Source organism: Sparus aurata, chromosome 2 (genome assembly GCF_900880675.1).
Source record: "Sparus aurata chromosome 2, fSpaAur1.1, whole genome shotgun sequence".
Lineage (NCBI taxonomy): Eukaryota > Metazoa > Chordata > Actinopteri > Spariformes > Sparidae > Sparus > Sparus aurata.
The window spans coordinates 34,869,572-34,887,914 of NC_044188.1; the positions used below are offsets into that span (position 1 = coordinate 34,869,572).

An 18,343-nucleotide genomic window follows, 5' to 3' on the forward strand; every position below is an offset into this window, starting at 1 on the left:
AGCCATATTTGACGGTTCGAGATACAAACCTTAAATTAAGTGTTGCATCATACTTCTGTAATGAAGCGTCATTCTACCAAAATGTCAAGAAGCCCCTGAGGGTTTAGATAGATGGATAACTGTATTAATCCCTGAGGGGAAATTATGTTTACTGAGATTTCACAAGCAGAGATAGGAGATTTCTCAATAATTAAAGCAAATTAATTTACAAAAGTAACTAAAGGAGTATACAGACTCTCCTTTTGACTATTTTTGGTCATTACGAGCCTCTGAGAAAAGATCTGTCTCTACCACTCACACCTGGGCTCACCCAGCCCTAGCAACCCACATGAAGGCTGGTTAGATAAACAACCCACAAGTGGCCATAACGACTCTGAACCCAGAGCTCACATATGTCCTTAACAACTTTGTAACGACACTCCCACACAGAGTTTAAAAGCCTGCCATTCCCCTGCAGGTGGTTAGAACTGAAGAAGCCTCTTGGATGAGAGAAAAAACTGAAACACGTCCAGTTTCCTACGATACAGCACTTAGAATCTGTCTCTTTAGCAAATTAATACTTCACATAACTTTGTCTATGTGCTGTAAATTGCTGGGCAGGTGATGTACAGTGGGTTAATCAGAACAGCTGGCTGTCATCACTGTAAACAAGGTTTATGAGAGCACTTTGACTAAACCAAAACAGTTATATACATTATGAGACCTCCATTTGGAAAAAAACTTATAAATGTAACCTGCCTTTCTGTCCAATGAAGCTGAGTCCAGCAGAGACACAGACAACTAGTCAGAAAGACCACTGTCAGTGCTTGGCAAGCTTTGGATATTACTTGTACTTACAATAACATCTTATGTCCTGAGAACAGTCCTTGTATTATCATATTATTACTATGTTTCTCAGTTCTGCAGCACCATTTCCATTGAGTAACCAGCAACAGAATGTATATAATTCCACTCTGATTTTATTCACATATGCTCTACACTGCAATGCATCTGAGTATATTTTTCATTTACACTTTCACCATACTTGGTTATTGTTTCTTTTTCCACGTTTTTTCAGCCTGTGCACTGATTTCTTTTTTTTTTTTTTGCCTCTCATTCAGGCGTGTTGCATAAAACCAATTTCCTGACAGGCGTGTAGGAATTATGGTGATAATGAAACAGCAATAGGTGAGGTGAATGTTAAAACAAGATAAGTGCAGACCCATAAAGTGAGTGGATATTCTATTTCTATTAGAATTAAGATTGTATCCTGCTGGTGACTAGAGTATGTTGAACTGGATCCAGTTTTATACATACATGTAAATGTGCGTCCGTCAATAATGGAACAGTGATTGGTCGGGGTTTGGCACGAGGTATCTATCACCATCACCGATTGGTTAGATGCCATCCGCAAGGGGAGATTGGATAACAATGGCAGCGTCGACAACACGAGCAGAACATGCTGCTGCATGCGACTTGCCTGAAGACCCCTGCTGCGTAAAGACACTTTTGACAGTTGGAGATACAAACATTGCTTTGAATTTGTTGAACGTAAGGAAAAAAACTTGACTGTAAGGTGCACACTTTGCCCGATCAAAAAAAAAAAAAAGAGTACCTGCGGAGGCTGAGAATAGCCCCTCTCACACAGAGACGCTGTATTAACGCCGTAGCGGCGGTTCGCCAATTCTCCGCTGTTGGTCATTCACACAGAGCGTAGCACCGCTGGAATAAAGACGAACCGCCATGTAATTCACACAGAAAGCTGCGCTGCCACTCCTAAAGAGACGTGACGGTACACGTCATGATGATGACATCGGGGTGTTTCCCAGGTGTCCCCCATGTCAATCTAAACCCGCGGACCGTTTCTAATGTGTAGTGATTGAGAACCCGCTAAATGACATTATTACATAATTGCCATCAGTAAACAGGTCGCTGCGTGACTCTGTCACTTGCGAGGACGGAGGCTGTTTTCTGGGGGAAAATTCACTGAAGTCTGGGTCGGGAGGGCTGACCATCGCGGTGATTTCTATCAACACAACCACTTGAGTGAGTTCAAGGTTTTTGCCAGTGACAGACGCTGTTTTTCGGGCAGAAATGTGACGAAGAATTGGTAGGACAGGCGGGAGGACAGACGCTGCTCCGTCTACAACTTTTTTTCCTCATATAAGTTACCAACGACAGTTACAGTTACTACGTTACTTTTGTTTGGTCATGTAACATCAAATTAATTGTTAGATTAGTCGACTAAAAAAAAATTGAGCACCCACGGGCAAAAACATAAATCGGCGCCTATGGTAATGAGTAATGTAACTAATTACTTTCTTCAGGGAGTAATCATGTAATGTAAGGCAGTACTATTTTTGAGAGTAATGTGTAATGTGTAATATATTACTTTTTTGAGTACCGAGCCCCAACACTGTATTTAACCATATAGATACAAGACAACAATTGTATAAACTTCATTAATATCTACATTTAAAAACAACAGGTGAATAAGAGAGAGAGGAAATAGGTCTGTCATTTCTTTGATTTAAAAAAAAGAGTGAAAATGTGAGCTTTCAGTCTGCGAAGGAGAATGTGTCAAGTGTCTGCAGTCTTCATATCAAATGGGATAGAAACATTACCATCGGATGTGACTTTACAACTCATTGTTTATGTCAAGGACAGAAAAACAGCATTGTACATTAAAATCACTATTTCACTCAAGTTACATTAGCTGTGGCCTTAATGGATAGACTTCATGGTCAGTAAAAGGTTAATAAATATCTGCTTTTCATAGTTGGTGATGGTCAGCACAGACCTTCTAGCCAACCCCCTTCCCCAACACCTTGAGGATAGCAATGGCAGTGGAGCCCTGGATTAGCTAGGGTTAGCACTGGGTTATGTTAAAAAGGTATCCATCGCAAACATACAGCAGAAAACAACTGAATGTGGGTCATAATAAGCTGCCTTCACAGTCGACCTAGTCATCTTTCTGAAGAAGAAACAGTCGGAATGCCACTGTCTTGACTTCCAGCGTAGAACATTTATGTCCTGGAAATAAGACAAGCTAAAAGAAAGACATTTAATTCATTATTTCTTCTCAAGATCTCTTATTATGAGTGCAACTAAGCAAGATTATTCTTGTCTTTGTGAAGGCAGACTTCCTAAGCTCTCCAGTCTTGACCTTGAGTGGGCTGCTCCTCTGTTCAGATGTCCTTCTGCACATCTGCATTCATACTGTCCACGAAGCAATGATTACCTGGCTGTCCTGAGGGATTAAAGAAATAAAACACAGAGAAAGAACTCTTCTTGTCTGGTTGACACAATGTTCAGTTTCCTTTCAAACAGCCGGACTAATCTCAAGCCTCTTTCTTCTGTGTTTGTTGCTGAGGTTCTTGTGTGATAGCAGCTTGAGACTGCATGGAAACTCAAGGACAGGGCTATGAATGCAGGCTGGCTATTTTAGTTTTTTTGTTGTTGCCGGTTTTCTTTTATGCACAAAGAGAAGGCGATGCTCATCCCATGTTCTCTCTGCATTAGCATGTATTCAGGGTGTAAAATAATTGTTCAACAGCCAAACTATGAAATGCAAATATGTCGTATAGCAGCTTGTCTAGATGTTTTTTTTCTGTATGGAATATTAAAATACATGTTTGTTTATAGAGAACATATTTAACATAACATATTTTCATGGTGTCACGAAGACCAGCTCTAGCAGTAATGGTCTGCTATTTTCTTGACCTTGAAATCTTCTTGACCTATCTGGAATCACATCTGTTTCACTCCACTGTCACTTTGGTGATTCCATCAACAAGAGAGACCAAAATACTTCCATTTCTGGATGCTGCAGCTGACCACAGCTGGATCAGCTATCAGTCGGCTTAAACAGCTGTAGAGACGTCATATGAATGTATGCTGATACAGAGTCACGATCCAATACTTAGCCTTATGTAACCCACATTGAAATATAAAACACAATAAATATTTAGCTAAAAAGGATACACATGTTTATTTTGTTTAAAAGCATTCATATGTTTTTGCATTAATATGCATACATTTCATTAAAAGCCAGTTAATGCAGATTTGGCAGTAATTTAATGAAATTGATAAAAAAAAAAATATGCCTTTAAGAAATGTGGCGATGCTTCCCCTTTAAGAGACTCGTTGCCCCGTGTTTACGCATGCTCCGGTCAGAGCTGAGAAGAGCCGAGAGCGGAGTAGATGCGGAGAGGAGTAGAGATATTAACGATTAAAATAGTTACCAAAAGAGCTGGTTTAAAGCTTGGAAAAAGAATACCTACCTACTTGGTGTTTCATGAGGAACATGCTTGAATGAGCCACGATGGTTTTGGACAGGTTTTTTTGCTTACTCCTGAATGAGGCATGGGCTCAGAGTGGGCTTTGAAGTGGGTTGGTGTTGGGCCCCACAGGGGCATCCCAGAAGAATATACATGGGCGAGAGATGGGCATCCCAGTGGGTCAGCACATTTGGGAACTAGATGGGTCCCAACTGGGCCAAAAATGTAATTGTTATAATTTTGTTATATTATTGCCACTAAAGGTGTCATCAAAATGTTTTGGTATTTCGGCCACTTTAATGTGAGGTAACAAAAAGAAAAGAAAAGAAAAACAAAAAAAACATGAATAAACTCAACCACAGCCATAGATATACTATCTGCTCTTTTAGCCAGTGCATTTTTTTTTATAAACTGCGCGCGTGTGTGGCAGGGGTTGTCATGGAGATGAGAAGTAAACTCGCTACACTCATCATTCTGGAGTTGCCTCAGGATCACCAGGCCAAACAGTGTCGAAGGTAAGTCTTGACTAACAAACAACACCATAGAACTGAAAAAAGCACTGTGTAAACCTAAAAGTTTGTTCAACAATTTTTTTTCCTTTTAGCAACGTTCTTGCTAGCTAACAGACGTGGCTAAACGTCTGTTAGCTAGCAAGAACATTAGCTAGCAAGAACGTAAATGAGTCTAACATGTAATGTCCTAATTTGCCAATGTAGACTCACTAATTATGTCAGAACTACACAACTGTCAGACACTTGACACTCGTATCGTTTTTTTCGGAGGCTTTTTATTCCGTTTGACCGTTACATTCATTTTCACGTAGTCACAAAGAAGTACTACATTACCCATAATCCCAATGTCTACCAGTGGGGTCTGTGATTGGCTAAACTCTTTGTTACCCGCGGTGTTTCCGTTTCCGCAAGGACGCTCACAAGTTGGCAATCCGTGATCATCAGGAAAACAAGCAAATGGGTCCATTTCTCCGTCTTGAAACCATTTTGCAAAATGAATTACCATTTGAATAAAGGTGCAGACACGCCTACATATTTACGTGGTTGCTGTCTCTTATATTTTCATTTTTCGGTTTTTACGGACCGATTTGCTTGTTTTACTGATTTTGTTTTTTAAACAGAATAATGAAAGAATGAACCATACACGGATTAAGTTGCAGTTTTATTGTATTTATTTATGTATTTTGTGTATTGTTTATTATTTATTTAGTTTATCTTATCACAATTTAAATTTTTCAACATAACATTTTAATGCAATCTTCTATTTTAGTTAATTATACAAAATTTTAAGCTGATCCTTGTATTAAAAATAGAATCAGGTGTTAAATAAATAGAAAATAAAGAAATATATAAAATCAGATGGTTGTGCAGAGTGCATGGGAGAGAGAGGGCCAGTCGGATATTCATCTGGCTTATTCGTAGGTGCAGACCTATGCCATATACCATGACAGAGAAATCACAAACATTATTTGTAGATATTTATTTCACCACATGTAACATCTAAATAATACACTTTGTGATTCATGCTCCACCTCTCCCTCGCTGCTTTTTCTGGATGTCACTTACAGGGAATTTGAAAAGAAATTCCCTCACCAAAGACATAACAAGAAAGGATGCGGAAAAGGCAGTGTCAAAATGGCTGATTGTTGCCAGGGACAGGGGAGGAAACCGTACCACGAGAGCACATGGAGGAGAGCAAAAACTGTAAGTCACAATATATGCAAGATATAAATGACAGAGACAGTGCTCAGTGTTTTTCTACACTCCACTTTTTTATTTTTTTATGAGGTTTGCTGTGTTCATAATCATGGTGTGAATTTTGGCATCAAAACAAATACGGCACTTGAAGGTTTAGAAATATAATTTTGCTGTGATAGACTCATATTGCTACAGTATATAGGCTGTATAGGGTCTATAAATGTCTTAAATTCAATTTGGAGCAACCTTGAGATACTTCATAGATCACTGTAATCAGCTATCTCAAAGAACTATTTAACGAGGTAAGGTCCAACTTCATCTTTTTTTTTCTTTTCGAAGGGCCGTTGGAACAGGGAGAACACAGGAGTAGAAGACCATCATCATTACATAGCAGACATACACACATTACACAGTTTTTTCTATATTTGTTGTTGAATAAACTGTTTTTCTTAAAAATTGGTTTGGCCTCTCTCCTTTTTTTCACTATAGTAGCTTTTTAGTCTTCTAATCATTGTTTTATTCTTCAATTAAACTTCCTAATGTATCATCACCCCTATTTAATACCAATCTCATTACCAATGCTACTGTATTTTTTAGCCTTATTTTATTTCTATCTTCCTCTATTTTGTTTTATTTATGTTATTTTTATTTTTACTGTAACCCTGTATTACTTTCCCACCTTTGTATTGTAACTGTGACACAACAATTTCCCTCGGGATAAATAAAGCTTCTGAATCTTGAATCTTGTATTGAAAAGAAGCATCAACTGTCTGTGTTCATTGAATATAAACAAACATCTTAGTTTTACTTTTATACACCTTTCTTTACTAAACTAGGGGGGTGGTGGGCTCTCTGCATCTGCCATGTGTTTGGCTTGCAAATGATATCTGAGACTCGACGTACTTCAGTGGTAACTCATTACATGTCAATAGTAAGTACAGATAACTTTTGTCCTATCGACCGAACCATCTGGCAGTGAGATAAGTCCTTTCTCCATTTCCTTTCACTTTCGCTTTTCAGTCTACCGTGTTTTTCCCGAACGCCGACCCTGCTTCTTCTTCCTCTGATTCCCTTTCTTATTCTTCTGCAACCCTCTGGATCAAGACTACAGATGCCACCGACGGCCGTAAATCAAACAATGCGCGTTTCTTTTTTCTTTTTAATACCGAGTGTTAATCGCGCGTTAAAAATATTAACGGCGTTAAGAGGATGTTGCGTTATTAACGTGTTATTAAGTTAACTTTGACAGCCCTAATGTATGTGTATATATATATATATATATATATATGTCTATATATATATATATATATATGTATATATATATATATATATATATATATATATATATATATATATAAAACTGAGTTAGGTCCTACAACCCATGAAAAATGTAGGCATGGAATAAACTGTTTTTGCTCAAATGGGACCTATATGAAGCCCAATAAGGGCCCATCATCAACCCATGTAAGGGAAAATCTGTGGGACCCATATGGGGAAAACCTGGTTATGCCCATCTGGGACCCGTATGAAGCCCAGCATAGGCCCATCATCAGCCCATCAGGGCTGACACATGAGGGGCCTCCATGGAAACTGAGGACAAATTTAGCTGGGCCCCAGTTGGGCAGCCACGCTGGGCCCCACATATCAGCCCTGGTGGAGCCCATCCAGGCCCCACATGAGTGTGCTGACAGGGGTGTGAATCTCTCGGAGGCAGCGAGGGGTGAAATTTCACTCCGGCCCTGATCTGCTTCTGGAGGTAGTATGAAGGCCATGTTATTGGAGAACCAAACCAGTGTGAACGGATAAGCTGGCTTCGCGTATCGGGGGTGCGCGATTGGACCATCGTTAACTACACAGGTCCTTCACTCAACTTAATACAGAGAAATTTACCACAAGGCAACGTTACCTGACCAAAAAAAAGTAACGTTGTGACTGTAACTGTCTTTGGCAACTTATACGAGAAAAACATACCGCAGATATACGTGAAGAAGCGTCTGTCCTCCTGCTTGTCCTACCAACTCCTCCTCTGCCCAAAAAACAGCGTCTGTCACCGGCAAAAAACTTTAACTCACCGAGTGTTTGTAATGAAAATAAATCACCGCGACGGTCAGCCCTCCGGACCGAGACTTCAGTGAACTTTCGCCCAGAAAACAGCCTTCGTCCCGCGAGTGAAGGAGTAAGATTGACAAGGATGACACGGGGGAACACCGTAATAAAACACCGACGTCATCATCATGACGTGTACTGTAACGCCTCTTTAGGAGCCGCAGCGCCAGCTTTCTGTGTGAATTCACGGCGGTTCATCTATAAGGCGGAGCTGCTTCGCTCTGTGTGAATCACCATCGGCGGAGAATTGGCGAACTGTGGCTGCGGCTTTTATGCGTCTCCTCCTGTGTGAATGGGGCTTGTGACGCTGCACTGTGACAGCAGACCCTCGTGTACATCCAGCTGAAGTGTGTGAGACATAGCCCACGCTTGGTACCTCCATATCATCCATTGTTATTTTCATATTCCTTACGTTGTCACTTAAAATGACGTGGACGCGTTGCTTGTGTAGTTCACACGCATTCAGCATCTCCTCGATTGCTTGTTTTACATGCTCTGCTGTATGAGACCCACGAAACAAGTGCGTACACCGACATGTTGTAACTCTAAAGTGGAATAAATGTAATGTAATAAAGAGATGGTGGGCATACCAGGGATTCAGAAACTCCAAGTGACAAAGAGTTTTTATTTTCCAAGTGGGAGAGGGAATAGTGGATAACAGCAGCTATAACGTCTGAGGTGGACCTGTTTAGGCCTGTAGGCATATAGCAGGGGGTCTATGTTGTCTGCTGCTCTGAATGTGGGTCAGCAAGGGGGAAGATGGCTGTGGTCTTGAAGCACAAGGGAATGTTACTGCTGAGGGACAGGTTGAATATGGAGGTGAGAACGTAAGCCAGCTTGGTGGCACATGCTCTGAGAGCCCACCCAGTGATTTTGTCTGGTCCAGCCTCCTAGGGTTCATCTCCCTCAGGATTTCGTGTACCTGGTCTGATGAGATGGTTGGTGGAGGAGAGGGGGATCGGGGTCCCAGTGTGTGTATGCTTCCTCTCTGTGGTGTGGCTGGAAGTCTCGAGGCTGTCTGTGGAGCTGACGGTGCTGGTGGTGGTCCTTTAGTCTGTGATGGGCTATAGGCCTTGTCACATCTGCCTGGAGTCAGCAGTGGAATAAAAGCCATCCAGCTTTTCTCTGTACTGCCTTTTGGCAGCTAGCTCACTTGAGCTCGGTGCCATTGATTGATCGATTGATTGATTGACTGATTGACAATCTGTTGGTGTCTACCGCAGTATCTTTTCTAATACTGGGGGTGCCACTCAGGAGTAATGTTCTTTTAAAAGTGAAACCCCCTTTTGCACATGGGCACAATTATGTTGTCTTGATTAGCATATTTGGTATTAAAGTGATGGAAAGTAATCAAGTAATTAGAGCTCGACTGATTCTTAAATTTGGAGGGATTGGGATGCCAATGGCTGTAGCCCGCCATGTGGACAGCTGTCCTATACCCTTGAGACACTCTTAAGTGAAGAGCAGCCTTGGAGGATAAGTGACCCTGACAGGAGCAGCAGAAGACCAGGAGAGAGGCTAAGAGGTCAGTGTTTCAGTAAAAATAAGTTGGAGTGTTACTACAGCTCAAACACTGCACTTAAACAGACATAACCAGAGCGTCTGTGTGAGTAAACAGTTTGAGTCAAGTGTAGAATACACAACCAATGAGGCCACCTAATCAGAGGTAGAGAAGGGCAGGCCTTTTAAGAACAAGTCTGTCTTCTTGAGATGTATGACTGCGCCCTTGGCTTTTCAAACAGACCAATACAACGACAAGGAGAGATGGTAGAATGCATTTATACTGTTTTCCCTTGTTAGATCCATGAGCTTTATGAGCAAGTTAACTATGTGATATAGCATCTGACATAAACACATTTTATAGTGATCCCTCAAATGTGGTTATCAAACATAAAATATGTAACAGAGTAAGGATATTTTACAGTTTAACCATAAAGTTGATCGTCCACAAATTAAAGAAAAATAAAATATCAAATATACCAGACAACATATATGCCAATACTGATATATGTGATCATTCAATAATATTTGTAAAGCATATTAGTTTCATGAAATTGAATGAAAATACTAACCTGATCCTTTAACCAAAGATCGAGCTAGATTATCGAGATTATATATGTATATGATGATCATAACCAACATCATTAATGTAGTGGGGTAATTGGAAGGCACTCTGAATCGAGTTTTCCTGAATTTAGTTTGTAGTGAAACTGTGCCAGTTGACGTCTTTTTAGCTGTGCTCCTTACTTCCCTCGACTCCATAACTTACTCAACTCCCTCTTAATTACTACTGTTAATTTGCAGATACACACATTCAGACACATTCGCCTCTTTATAGGAACAGATGTGGAGTGTACAGTAACCCTATGATAGGGCAGCTTATATTATATTATACTTGAATACATAAAACACCGTTTGATGAATTCAGAGAAAGGTTCAGCCCTTTAGAGATCTGCCATTATGGATGAAGGTGTGATCTTTAGCAGGAGGTGAACAATTAGTGGTATAGCAATAAATAATCATTTTATTCTCTGTTGGGTCTGGAATTTCTGCACTACACAACATAGACAAAGAGTTTGAGCAGAGGAGAACAAGAGAATATACAATACAGTAATAAAGTCTACACTGTTGAACATGATTTTGCTTGGATTTACTTGTCCCTTCACACACACACACACACACACACACACACACACACACACACACACACACACACACACACACACACACACACACGCACACACAGACTTTGATCCATTAGTCAACACCATATCCCAGGGTTCCATCTGTCCCTGTTTTGCTCTCATCCTCCATGCTTTCCCGCAAAGTTGTCGGCTTATGTTTAATGAGGGAGTGTCAGTTGAATTATTCAGCTGTCATTTGCTGCTTTTATAAAGTAAATGGATGTCAGAGAGGCTTTTCGCTTTACAACATATCCCACAGTGTATTCTCTGCTGTGTAGCTGCATTAGATAAGAGTTGTTTTTTTTTGTTTGTTTTTTTTATGAAGGGTTGGTTATTCAGTATGTAAAGATGTTAGTTAAATGATGGAATAAAGAGGAATGTATTTCAGTTGAGTGCTTTTAGGTGGTGTAATACACCATGTGATCCAATCTGAGGATATTGCATTCTCAGTTGAACAGCTCAGTTGATATTAATTAATCATGATTTCCAAATGTTTGTTGGTTTTCATTAAATGTTGCTAACACGGCTTATAGAATTATCAATTTAATATGATTTGATAAAAAATGTAAATAAAAGAGTAGTCATACTAGATTTGAAAAGTATTCCACCCTTGTCAAAGTGTAAACATTTCAACAAAGTAATGTCAAAATGTTTTTAAAAACTAATTACTTAATTTAAAAATATAGAATATAAAATAAGTGATTGCATAAGTATTCCCCCTCCCCCCTTCAAGTCAGTATTTAGTAGATAAACCTTTGGCTTCAATCACAACACTGAGTCTGTGTGGGTAGGACTTAGTCAGGCTCGCTCATCTGGACACTGCAATTTTACTCCATTCTTATTTGCAAAACTACCCAGGCTGTCAGGTTGCACAGGGATTGGGTGTGAGCAGCCCTTTTCAAGTCCAGCTAAGAAATTCTCTATTGGATTGAGGTCTGGGCTTTGACTCCGCCACTCCATAACATTTACCTTGTTGTCTTTAAATCATGTCTGTGTAGCTTTCGCTGTATGCTTCAACTCATTGTCTCACTGGAAAATAAATCATCTACCAAGTCGTAGTTATCTTGCACACTGAATCAGGTTGTCCTCCATGATTTAGATATATTTTGCTGCAGTCATTTCACCCTCTGCCTGCCTGCTGCCGAGAAGCATCCTCACAGCATGATGCTGCCACCACCATGCACTGTGGGGATGGAGTGTTTGTGGTGATGTGCAGTGTTTTGTGTCTAGTCTGATGGCCAAAAAAGTCTCATCAGACCAAAAACACTCATCAGACCAAAGCACCTTCTTCCAGTTGACCTTGGAGTAATCCAACATGCCTTTGGGTGAAGTCTAGTCAAGGTGAGCATTGTTCAACAGTGGCTTGCTCTTTGGCACTCTCCAATAAAGCTTTGACTGGTGAAGAACCTGGGCAATAGTTGCTGAATGCAGATTATTCCCATCTCAGCTGCTGAATCTTTCGAGTACTTCAGAGTATTTACAGATATCCTGGTGGCCTTCCTCACTAGTCTCTCAGTTTGTGAGGATGGCCTGCTCTAAGGATATTTTCAATAACCTTTCCACAGAGTAGCTTTAAGTGGTCTTTTGTCTTCATGGTGTAGTTGTAGCCAGGGACACTGATTAACATTGACTGGGCCTTTAGACACAGGAGTCTTTATACTACAGTCACTTGGGACACATTCCCTGCACAAGGTGACCTCAGCTGACCTCTGCTGAATTAGGTCAGTCACGTTAATGGGGATGAATATTTATGCAATCAAATATTTTACATTATATATTTTTTATTTATTGACATCACTTTGTAAAAATCTATTTTCACTTTGACATTAAAGAGTTTTTTGTGATTTCAAATTTCAAAAAATGCAATCTCATTGAGGAATGCCCCAATCCAAACAATTGATCCCAATCCCTTGTACCATCCCACCTCCTAATCCCCTGTATTCCCTTTAAACACTCTCCTACCCTACATCTTCCTGCTGAAATTAATGTATAACCTCATTGTAGGAACTAACAACATTATCCACCTTTTTCATTTACAAACGCCTACTTGGATTTTTGCACCATATCAGCCCTACCTTGCACTTGGCAGTGTGCACTGGTGGCTTCAGCAGCTTAGAGATTTTATTTTGTTATAAATATAAAACTCATATATTTTGATAAATGTTTTTATGCACTCTGACACCCTATTTACATTGTAAGCACATGTCACTGAAAAATTGTAATGTCCGTCCAAACTTGTTTGCTTTGCAGATGAATTATTAATTCTGCTAAAATAAAATTCTAGTAGTAAGTATTAGTATTTGTTTACCCATATCATTTAAAATTGTGTGCAATATAATTTAGCTATACTCTTAGCTAAATCTAATCAATACAAAGGAGTATTAGGGCCAGCCCCCCCCCCTCCAAAAAAAGCCAGCCAAAAAAAAACCAATCCTGCACAAGGAAAAAAAAAGCCGGCAAAAAAAAAAAAAATCTGTTGCAAAAAATAAGTCAAGCAAAAAAAAGAAAAAAAATCCAGCACAAGAAAATTTTTTTTAAAAAGTCTGGCAAAAAAAAAAAAAAAAAAATCCGGCACAAGGATAAAAAAGCAGGCAAAAAAAAAAAAAACGTTACGAAAAAAAGGCAGGCAAAAAAAAACAAAAAAAACAGCACAAGGCCAGCTGGACGTCTGTGGAGTGTGAAGGGGATTTTCTGAAGTGGTGAAACTGTATTCGTGCAGTAGTGTCTGCGTCTCAGATGCCGCGTCTGTCTGAGCTCCACATCGACAGGATCAAACAACTTGATCAGTTGCCTTATTGTATCTTGTGATGCAACATACCCTCTCTGGATCGCACGCAGGTGCAACCATCGGTACCCCTGCATCTGCCCCGTTCCAGCTATTTCATTTTGTATGAATGTGGCCACCTCCTCCAAGTTCCTCCAAAAGAGAGAGAATTTCCTTATTATTATAGCTGATTCTGAAGTACCAAAGTACTTTGAAGTACTTTGATACTTTCTAAATTAATTTATTTTTATGCCTGACATCTTTTTTTTTTTTTTTTTTTGCCTGGCTTTTTTTTTTTTCTTGTGCAGGATTTTTTTTTTTTGGCCTGCTTTTTTTTTGGGGGGCTGGCCCTAATACTCCTTCATAAATCAAGCCTTTAATAACAATCCTAAAGTCATAATATGTCAGTGTTTGTCAGCAAACTTCATTTTAAAAATCTCATTAGACATTGCACATTTGTTTTTGGTTAACACCTTCATGTTTTCCTCAGGATGAATTGTCATAACTGAGCTGAGCCTCTGCCATCTAGTGCCAGGCACGTGCACGCATGAGGTCCAAAGGGTGCTTGAGCCCCTGCCCTTTTTGCCTTGTATTATAAAGTGCCCCTTTTGTGTGTTTTTTAATGACTACATAAATTCCTGTTGTGCAAAGGGATGTCAAAATGCCAAAAGAGATGCTACTTTCAAATTAAAAGCCCCCCGCTAAGTTTAACTCCGATGGGGTGCAATGTAAAGCTCTTATTTTGAAGACAAAGAAAGAGAGAGAAAGAGAGAGAGAGAGAGAGAGAGAGAGAGAGAGAGAGAAGCTGCCTCATCAAAACACCACCATGCACGTAGATGAGACGTGACAGTGGAGCTACTTGAACCTTTGTGAGAAATAAATCATTTAACATAACTTCCTTGTGGGGGCTAACAAGTCGCCTTCCACTCATTCAACGTGCTTAAATATGAGTCATATTTCAGAAGAGTGTCAATTTGTGCTTGTTAAGCTAACTGCATTTTCTGACTTTAAACCCCTGCCCCTCTATAATCATGTGCACATCCCTGTCTAGTGCCATCATTAGGTCAGGCACTTTGTCTAGTGCTTTGGTTTGAGACCAAATACCTGCAAACCTAGTGACATTACCTTAGTGCTATAATCAAACATTAGCAACTCACTCAGAGCACTAAGATGGTGAATATTATGACACTTAATTCAGTTTATGTGTGTTTCACTGCTTAAATCCCATTTCTACTGCCTATTATAACGTTAGAGCTAACGGACAAAATGGAATTGAACATTTTAGAAGAAGAGTTTGGGACCGTGTCGACATGTAAAATGCAATCAGTTCACTAATTACACTGCAATCTCAGCAAAACAGTAATACAATGAAAATGCTCATTCACATCCACCGTTGTAGCTTTAAATAGATTTTACTGACTTTGACTTGTTGACATGGCTCAATATCCTCAGATATCTTTGCTTTTACAACAGCCAATGAAGCTGATTTAAAGTGTATTGTGATCCATTATGTTGTAAGAGTAATAACTCTTTTTCCTGAGGTGGGTTTACTCCTCATGATTATGTTTGTGAGGTACAGTTATACATAAGCTGGGCTGGTGCCAGGGCAAATTGGATTACGTCTCCCAATGTTCTCCCAAGTGTTTTATTATCCCTGTATTGAAGGCATAATGTGATTACATGGTGATGCCCTTTGTTCAGAGCACCATTATCCTGATGCTGTGCCCATGAGTTCATTAACAGCACATTATGACTTGTGATACACAAGCACACTGAGGAGGGCAAGCTAGTACAGTTTGAGTCATTCATGTTGCATTCAGGCTGGCTAGGCTCCTACTATACGTAGGCGGCAAGTGAATTTTCAGTTTAATCAAGTGTAATTGAGTAATGAACTGTAGGTATATTATATAAGCAGTATTAAGTTGTTAAAGTGACAGCAGTCATCAATTCCTCCCCCGTTTTACAGTATAACCCATTATAACACAGACCTTGACTCTTACCTCTGGCATGACTCACATTGCCTGTTTACAAGCCCCTTGTTAACAGGCAACCAGCGGAAACCTGTCCCTCCACCCACATTTCAATCCAGATGGCCATCAGCAGCCTAGTATCCCTCCACAACAACCTCAACTCCTTTTTTCAAGATTCGCGACAGACAACACCTTCCGGCTAGAAGCAATCATCTCATCCCTCAAGCCTGCAGCAGAACCCTCTGTCAACATGGAGAAGGTGTTGAGAGCCCTCAGAAGGACCAAGGAGAACCCAGTACCTGGCCCAGACAGGATCAGTGGCTGGGGTCCTGCAGTGTTGTGAAGATCAGCTAGGGGGCGTGTTTCAGTTCCTGTTTCAACAGTCCCTGGACAGCGGCACAGTTCATCAGCTATGAAAGCGCTACACACTGGACCCCATTCCCAAGAAGAGCTCAGTCAAAGCTCTGAACAATCTGAGGCCTATGGCTCTCACCTCTCGTGATGAAGGCTATGGAGAGTGTTGGGATTGATGGTTGGGCAGGAGTGGTTATTACATAACGATAATTATTGATAGTAATTATTTAAATTAAATTAATCAATTTTAATCGAAATTAATAATAAAATCATTCAAACTAGGAACCACCCTGGAGCAGGGACCAATAACCATACCAAAAACAGTCTCAATGAAGGGTTCACTTTAAATGTAAATATATGTGAAATCTCTCTATAAAAGCAAATAACCCCTGTCTGTCTGTCTGTGTGTGTGTGTGTGTGTGTGTGTGTGTGTGTGTGTGTGTGTGTGTGTGTGTGTATTCCTCAAATATCTCTGCGGATCAGGATCAGACTGACCTGAGAGTTTAAACATGGCTGCTGCGTGGTTCAAGGGTGTGCTATTTCGCGTTTGTTTGGACTGCAATGATACCGTTAATAAATTATTTCATAAATGCTTTACAAATTCCACGAGCATTGTCCACCGGAGCCACTACAGTCACATGCGCATCAGAGCCAATCACTGCACACCGTGGCCACGCGCGCACCAGAGCCAATCACTGCAGAGCCCACCGCGACCCCCCACCTTAAGAAACAAGCAGATTTATACCTGCAGCAGCGTGAGCTGGACCGGGATTTTGCTGGCGGTTCGGTCCCGTTCTGTTCTGTTCTGTGCATCTAAACTGACTGTTGTGGATTAATGAGATTAAACGAGTCCGGACCAGATCTGTTCGGGTCTGAGGAGATCAGGAGACGCGCGGACAACAAAGTGGAATCGGAATCTGTGGATGCTAGCTGCTAGCTACATGGCCCACCTCCCGAGGCGACGCACCGGAAGCATCGGCACGTCCAAAACCGGACCTAGGGTAAATAATGTCCGCCACGCTTTTTCGCGAACATTGCCATCACGTTTGCTTTGTGTCTGGTGCAGGAAGAAACGGTAAAAATGGGCTTTTGTCACGAAAGTGTCCAAGCAGCAAGTTTGGTTGTTGAGGAACAGGAAGTTGTGGGAGGGACCTAGGCGGATGATTGACATGCAACGACGGTCGGTGTGTGTGAGAGTTGAGAGATTTGTGACATTTAGCGTGTTTGGAGTGTGTAGTTAGTGTGTTATGTAGTGTTTGGTGTAGTGTGTTTAGTGAGTAGTGGAGTCGTTTTTTTGTTTAATGAGTCAGAATAATGAGGAGAAGCTGAATGTGGAGCAGGCAGTCCAGCTCTTCATTCAGCTGGAAGGAGCACAGGCAGACCTGAGCATTGCCACACATTTAGATAAACATCAATTTATATTTGCATTATAAGTAAAAAAAAAAAAAAAAAAAAAAGGTTTGTTAAACATATTTGTGGTTTTCACAGTAAAAAAATCTAACTTTTTCTACTCGGATTTCATGTTTTTTGTGATTTTAGGTCCATTGTGTTAATACAGTATGTCAAAATAAAAAAAATAACTGTACAGTCACACATGTGAGGTTGTGCTGAAAATAATGACACCAAGTAAATAGCTTTTAAGATGAAATATAATGGCAAAATCAAAAATAGTAAAAAACAGCCAATTATACCCTGGAATATCGGATTTCACAACAAACCTAAATATCCCTGACGTCCCACCTTCAAACACAGCCTCATTTGGCCATCCATGAAAAAGCTCCTTAACCTCCCACTTTTTTAACGGGAATACACTTTTCTTACGGGCACTGCACTAATATTTCTAATTAAAGGAAAGGTGAAGGAAAATGAATCAGAGCACTGACCATCACATTGAGGAGTTACCACAAAACATATGCACAAAATAATCACAGACAACTAATCTGTACAATGTAATAGATTTAACTAACGTTAGCAAATTGATCATATCAATAATATTTCAATCACCAAAAATCTACAGCAGCTAATCTATACAACTAAAACACTAAGACAAACTCAAGCAACAAATAACAAACAAGCATTGCATGCAGTGTGTGTGTCTATGAGTCCGAGAGACAAAGACAAAAGAGATCTAAGATGGCGTCATAGAGAAAGCGAGTCAAGATGACGTCACAGAGTGTTCCTGCATGTGCAAGGCTTGAACAAACCATGACAGAACACTGTTATCTCACATGGTCTTTTGAATACACACAACCAGTGTTGTTCCACAAAGGTACCACGTGACAAAGTATCTAATGTTATGCTAGTGATGTCTTGAGATACACGAATATAATGTTATAAGGAGGTCATTAATCATAAGTCTCCTAAGTAATTCACAAGATTACGTATATGTGTCACTTGGAATGTATGTGTTTATGTGTACATGTGGGTTAGTTCCGAGAGAAGGGGGGAGACAAAGACAAAACTGCTATCCCAGAGGGGGAAACAGCTCTGGAAACAC

The 18,343-nt window shown here is 40.2% G+C and overlaps 1 protein-coding gene across 10 annotated transcripts in view; it reads left to right on the forward strand.

Moving 5' to 3' along the window:
* Window positions 1-18,343, forward strand: part of sez6b (seizure related 6 homolog b) — a 437,962-nt gene that overhangs the window by 158,611 nt on the left and 261,008 nt on the right. The gene's annotated exons all lie outside the window — the stretch shown is intronic.